Raw genomic sequence first — 6821 nt, 5'->3', positions numbered from 1 at the left:
ACAATTCACCCTTTTTGTTTTAATTTCCAAACTATCAAATCTGAGCCAGCTTCTCTAATTCATCCAATAAATCTTTATTAAGCACTTATTGTACATTAAAGAGTATGATATAAGCCAGGAATATAACAGTAGAGGAAATACAGCACTTGATCTCATAGGCCTTCACATCTACCATAGAGTGCAGGCAGGGTAACAGTCCATCAAAACCTTGCTGCTGCTAAGTCACTTCAGTTGTGTCCGACTCTGTGACCCCATAGACGGCAGCCCACCAGGCTCCGCCATCCCTGGGATTCTCCAGCAAGAACACTGGGGTGGGTTGCCATTTCTTTCTCCAGTGAAGGAAAGTGAAAAGTGAAAGTGAAGTCGCTCAGTCGTGTCCGACTCTTCGAGACCCCATGGACTGCAGCCTACCAGGCTCCTCCATCCATGGGATTTTCCAGGCAAGAGTACTGGAGTGGGGTGCCATTGCCTTCTCCCAAAACCTTGCTAGGTCAGGAGAATTCATGGCATGTTGGGATTTCAGGTAGGGGCCCCTACTCCAAGCTTGGGTGGCGGTGAAGGCTTAGGAAGTGACTTCAAAGCTGAGAACTGAAAGAAAGAGAGGCAGGATTTAAGAAGACAAAGAGTCAGGGAAGAATACTCTAAGCAGGTAGACAGGGAGTACGATGATCACCAGATCTGGAGGAGTTGAAGAGGGGCGGCATGGCTGTACAGAGACTGGGACGTGGGGTGTGGACAGAAAGGAGGCACAGTGGGACCGATCACGACGGAAGGCGTTATACCTGCAAGCAAAGGCATCACTCCCTGGGCATTTCTCAGTGCCAGCTTCACCGAGCACAAGCCATGCTCCTAAAGCTCCAGTCTGCACGCTGGGAGAACTGCCTCCAGGTGCATGGTCTGGGAGCACCTACCAAAGCCTGTGCAGAAGCACCAGTCTGGCCAATGAGTTAGAATCAAGTTTGGGTTTGAGAATGATGACTTTGGCTTTTGTATCAGATTTCTAAATAGGAATTTTTTTCAGCCCCATCAATGTCATGTGCACTGAGATCCCCCTTTCACTCCCTTAAAAAAAAAAAAAAAAAAACTCAGGCAAAATCCACATGAAGGTGGATATCCTTGTGTGATGAGGTGGGATATGCATAAGTATATAACCTTGTCTGCAGATTTCTCCCATTCTTTCATCTGACAATAACAACAACTTCCAAGGCCCTGACAACATTATCTCAGTCTCAGAATACAGAAAGTAAGAGCCATTTAATTTGATGCTGGTTCTGATATTGGAAACTATTTTTCAACTTGCTCAAAGTCATCCAGCGATTTGTGGATCTAAAGGCAGAGCAGTTTGATTTATTCCATTTTTCTACTTATCTTTCCCATTCTTCTCACCATTCATGTTTTTCTTTCCTTTCCTATTCTCAGTAGCACATAATAGAGACATACTTGTTTGCCTTAAGCAGTGGGGGTAGGGCAGAAAGTGCAAGGGAAATAATAAGGCCATTCATACTGGGGAACTTAAGACCTACAGCAGGGCAGCAAGAAGGGCTGGAGCATTCACATGCTGGCCCTGGGTCCGTGGAAGCCCCTCAGAGACTGTAGCAGGAAATTCTTGCCCACCCCCTATCCCCCACCCCCCACCCCTCACCGGTCCTGCCATTCCTCAGCTTCAGCTGTTTTCAGGACGTGTATTCCCTCTCCTCCCACTACCAACCAGTTTTACAGTAGTGTTTGTCACATTTTGACCCTTGGGTCATTAAAGAGATAGGACAAGTAGGTGGAATTCATGACCTCAGGCAGATCCCAGGCTGGATATAGAATAACTATAAGAAGAACTGGAGAGGAGGGGACCTATGTATACCTATGGCTAATACATGTTGATGTTTGGCAGAAACTAACACAACACTGTAAAGCAATTACCCTTCAATTAAAAATAAGTAATTTTTTTTAAAAAAAGAATAAACACAGAGATCAGAATATGGACTAAAGATGAGGTGACAGTATTGTTGTATCAATGTTACATTTCCTGAATTTGATCACTCTACTGTGGTTGTGTAAGAGAACAGCCTTCATTTTAGGAAATATACTCTGAAGGATTTAAGAGTAAAGGGGCTTGGTGTAAATTACTCTCAAATAGTCCAAGGTAAAAAAGCGTGTGTGTTTGTTGTTGGGGGGCTGGGGTAAATACAGCAAAATGTCTACAACTGGTAAATCTGGTGCTTGGAATTTTTTACAACTATTCTTGCAACTTTTAAGTTTGAAAATATATTCTAAGTTATAAAATAAAATTAATTAACATGGTCCTGGACCAGATGCATCTCCCAGAGACTGGTTTAAAAATACCCTACTGGCAGATGCCTCAGAAGGGGGCCTCAGATACATGCAGAACAGCGTCCCATAAAGACAGTGACAGCTGTCAGGTGGGATCCACAGGTGGAGAAGGCCTTGCGCCTTCTGCCACGCGAATACGCACAATGACTGGGAAGATGCAAATGTAGGAGATGAAGATGATTGTGAGAGAATACAGGAGGTTGGAACCAGCCACCACGAACATGGCAGTCTCATTGACATAAGTATCTGAGCAGGACAGGACAAAGAGAGGTTGGTTCTCACAATAAAAGTGGTTGATTTCATTGGGTCCACAGGAGAGACAGAGCATCCGAATGGCCTGTGCAAGACCATTTGCAAAGCCATAAATATAAGGAGTGAGTGGGTGTCCCTGGCGGCTCAGTCAGTAAAGCATCTGCCTGCAAGGCAGGAGGATCCGAGTTCAATACCTGAGTCAGGAAGATCCCCTGGAGAAGGAAATGGCAACCCACTCCAGTATTCTTGCCTGGGACATCCCACGGACAGAGGAGCACGGCGGGCTACAGCCCATAGTGTCACAAGAGTCAGACAGGTCTTAGCGACTAAACCTACCTACCTACCTAACTATAAGGAGTACAAACGAGAGAGAGACAGACACGTTGGGACATTTTACTGCCTTATAACAAGGGTTTGCAGATGGCCACATAGCGGTCATAAACCATCACTGTGAGCACATAGCAACCTGTGAGCCCCAAGGAAATGAAAAAGTCAAACTGTATAAAGCAATCAAGGAAGGAAATGGATTTCCTTTTGGATAAGCGAGTGACATGCATCTAAGGAGTGACGCTGACGGCATAACAGAGATCTACAGAGGAAAGGTAGCTGAAGAAGTACACTGGAGTGTGAAGTTTTGAGTCAGTTCTGATTAACAAAATCATGTTCACATTGCTGATGACTGTGATCAGGTAGATGACTAGGGAGACCACAAAAAGAACAGGCTGCAGCGCAACTCAATATGTCAGCCCCAGGAGCACAAACTCAGTTACCTCTGTGTAGGGTTCTTTAACATTGTGTTTGCTCAGCTTCTAATGAGGTCTAAAGTAAAGGAATTAAAAAAAAAAAAAAAAAAATACTGTACTGGCTCCCAAGTCCCAACCCAGAACACTGGAATCTGCATCTCTAGGCCGAGGTCTAGGAATGGCCTGTCAAGTAAGCATTGGGAAAGAATGAAAAGAGCATCAGTGAGTTATAAGTCCCCAAAGAGGGTGGGGGGTGTGGGAACAGGAAGAAAAAAACTCAAGAAATAATGGATGAAAATTTTCTAAATTGACAGAAAGTATAAACACAGAGATCCAAGAAACTCAGCAAACCCCAAGCACAACAAACATGAAGAAAACCACAGGAAGGTACATCATAATCTAATTATTCAAAATCAGTGATAAGAGGGGAGGGAGGAAGCATCTAGCAAAAAAAAGACATTATCCACAAGGCGACAAGGATAAGGAAAATAGCAGATTTCTCCTTATTAGGAAAAAAAAAAGCAAGACGAGAAGACAGGGGAGCAGCACTTTTAAAGCCCTGAAAGGAATAGACCTGCCAGCCCTAAATCGGGCAAAAAAGATTGTTTCAGAAGTACAAAAGCTGAAAGCATTCATCATCTGCTGACCTAGGCTACAGGAAATGTTAAAGAAAGTTCTCCAGGCAGAAGGGAAAAGATACCAGGTGACAATCTGGATCTACACAAAGGAAGAGCACTGAGAAAAATAATGTTTTCTTGTTATTTAAATCTCTTTAAAAGATAATTGACTGTTTAACAAAAATATTGACAATGTACAATAGGGGTCATAATATATTGGAAAGTACAAAGTTATGACACCGATAGCACAAAGGGAGGGTGAGGAGAAATGGCAATATATTGTTCAAAACTCATATTATATATGAAGTGATATATCACTTGCAAGTGAGTGGTGATAAGTTAAAGATGTATACTATAAATTCTAAAGCGACCACTTAAAAAAGTTATCGAAAAAGTCCATTTTTTTAAATAATTCTCAATCCAAAAGAAGACAGAAAAAAGGATCAAAGAACAGATGAAATAATTAGAAAACAAATATTAACAGCAAGATAACAAACTTAATCACCTCTACAGAAAAGTTGCAAGAATAGAGAACTTAACTATACTCTTCATACAGATTCACCAACTTTTAAAGTCATTTCATATTTGCTCTATCACTCTCTCTACATATATTTTTTTCTGAACCTTTTGACACTCTGTTGTAGACATCATACCCTGTTACACGTAAACACTTTCACATGTATTTATTTCCTAAGAACAAGGACATTCTCTTATTTCCTAAGAACAAGAACAAGCCAAGTTACCTAACCCAGGAAATTTAACAACGATGCAATACTCTTACCTTAAAAAACAAAAGTACATTTCAAAATTTCATCATTGCCCCAATCATGTTCCTTAGAATAGCTTTTTCCCAATCAGGGATTTGATCCCAATGACACATTACATTTAATTGTTATGTATCCTCAATGTGCAAATTCAATATACAGCCCTTTCTTGTCTTGCTTGATCTTGCCATGTTTTGAAGAGTACAGGTCAGTTGGATATTACTGTTGTTGTTTAGTTAGGTTCAGGTGAAAAACCTCCGTCAAACTGTGGCTCTCTGATAAAAATAATTTTCTTTTACTCTAAATCATATCATGACACTGCTTCCTACTGAACTAAAAGCCTTGGAAGGGCAGGAATTGTATCTTATTCACAGATGAGTTCTCAGTACCTAGAATGGTACCCAGCACACAGGCATGCAGTACATATTTTTGGAAAAGACAAATGAAGAAGGGACAGAGGGTGCCAAGAAAGAGAAAGAGAGAAGAGGAGAGAATGTAGAAGAAACCCTAATGATATCACTAACACCTGTGAGTTCTCCACATGCTAAACATTCTTCTAAAGCACTGTGTGAATGCACCAGCTCACTCATGGGATGGTCAGAATCTTAATTCACTTATTTTCTGAAAACCTAGACCCTCCACCAGTAAAATGAGGAAGACCTGACATTCTGGGAATATTGGAAAAGCTAAGCACAGCCTCAAGAAAAAAAAAATATGAGGTGTGTCAAGGTTATCTAAAGGGGCCTCCACAATGGGGGAGCCATGTAGAACAGCAGAGACCCATCCGGGGCAGCCAGAATGAAGGTAAAAAGTGGGTAGAAGCTACCCGTTATAGTGAATGCCAAGCTCTCCTTCCAGGTAGGGACCCTTAGAGCCACAGGTGGAGGCTCCAAACACCCCATTTTTACCACATGACCCTACCTCCTGGACTGTGGACATAAAATGTCAGAAAGCAGAGAGAGAAAATGAAGGAGCCCAGAGCAGCAAAGCTGAGAGCTAGAGGAAGTGTTCCGCTGATGTTCAAGTTCCTGGTTCCAGGCCACTGAAGGTCTGGCTTCCCTCCTGTCCTTACTTTCAGGAAACACCCTCCAGCCTTCAAGAGCTCTCTTTACTCAGGCCACCTCTAGCTGGTTGCTGTGTCTGCAGAATGTCTGTTGATTTGGGAGGGCTGCCTGAGATGGTTTGGGGAAGTCCCCCACTTAAGAGTCTTGGTGGGAAACAGAGAAGTTGAAAATGTCAGTCACTCACTCTCCCAGGACCCTGTGCAGCTGGGATGGTCAAGCACATGATCCATGTGCAAGCAATCAGATGTTACATGCAATGAAATGGAGCCCTCAAGGATTCATCTTAGTGGTTGGTGGCAACAGCTACACCTTCCATCCAGAGTCACCAGAGGCAGCGAGGTAAGCTGGGATTGCTTGATGGCAGCGGCATCCTTGCGAGGCCAAGGCTGCATCATCACGCAGACCGCTATTCTGGTGAGGCCTCACCTCCATGGTCACTGCTCTGTATCTCGTGCCTGTTCTGTAGCTTTCCTGACATTTCTGTGAACCACCTGACATGCTTTCAATACATCCCCTTCCTGCTTAAGTCAGCTGAATTGGTTTCTGTTGTCTGCAAGCTAAGAACTCCAACATATGTAGTCACTTTCCACAAGAATCCTAACTCATTCAAGGATCTCAGTCTTGCCCAAGTCTTAAGTGCATATTTCTGGTCTCTCGATGACCCCTCTTCTCCAGCCACTAATTAATACTGTCTACTGAGCCCAAATAGGGAGAGTCAGCCTCAGGTCAAGTCTGTGGGCAGAGAATTTCCTGCTGGACCTTATATTTTCGTATCCAAGTATATGTTGCAAGGGCTACATTTGGCCTAGGTTCCACTTTTGTGTGAACAGGAAAAGGTGTGGCCAGCAACTGGGATGCCTTGTACAGGGAAAAACCTGCACAGCCACATGCAAAGGCCCTGGTAGCTCAGCTCCTTCATGCCCCTGCTGGGCTGAGGCTCACTTTGCTGGACTGTGAACGAGAGTATACTAAACACACATTTATAAATGGACAGGTTCTTCATGTGCTTTAGGTTCAGCAGGAAAGCCAACTTGGAAGGCACGGGCTTCATGGAAG

The 6821-nt window shown here is 43.3% G+C and overlaps 1 pseudogene; it reads right to left on the bottom strand.

The window, feature by feature from the left end:
- Positions 1–2286: 2286 nt before the first annotated feature.
- LOC122700817 lies at positions 2287–6160 on the bottom strand (annotated as a pseudogene).
- Positions 6161–6821: the final 661 nt, after the last annotated feature.

The sequence above is a fragment of the Cervus elaphus genome, chromosome 9 (assembly GCF_910594005.1).
Source record: "Cervus elaphus chromosome 9, mCerEla1.1, whole genome shotgun sequence".
In the NCBI taxonomy this organism is placed as follows: Eukaryota; Metazoa; Chordata; class Mammalia; order Artiodactyla; family Cervidae; genus Cervus; species Cervus elaphus.
The sequence above is the reverse complement of the archived record's forward strand: the minus strand, read 5'-3'. Positions and strand labels throughout refer to the sequence as shown.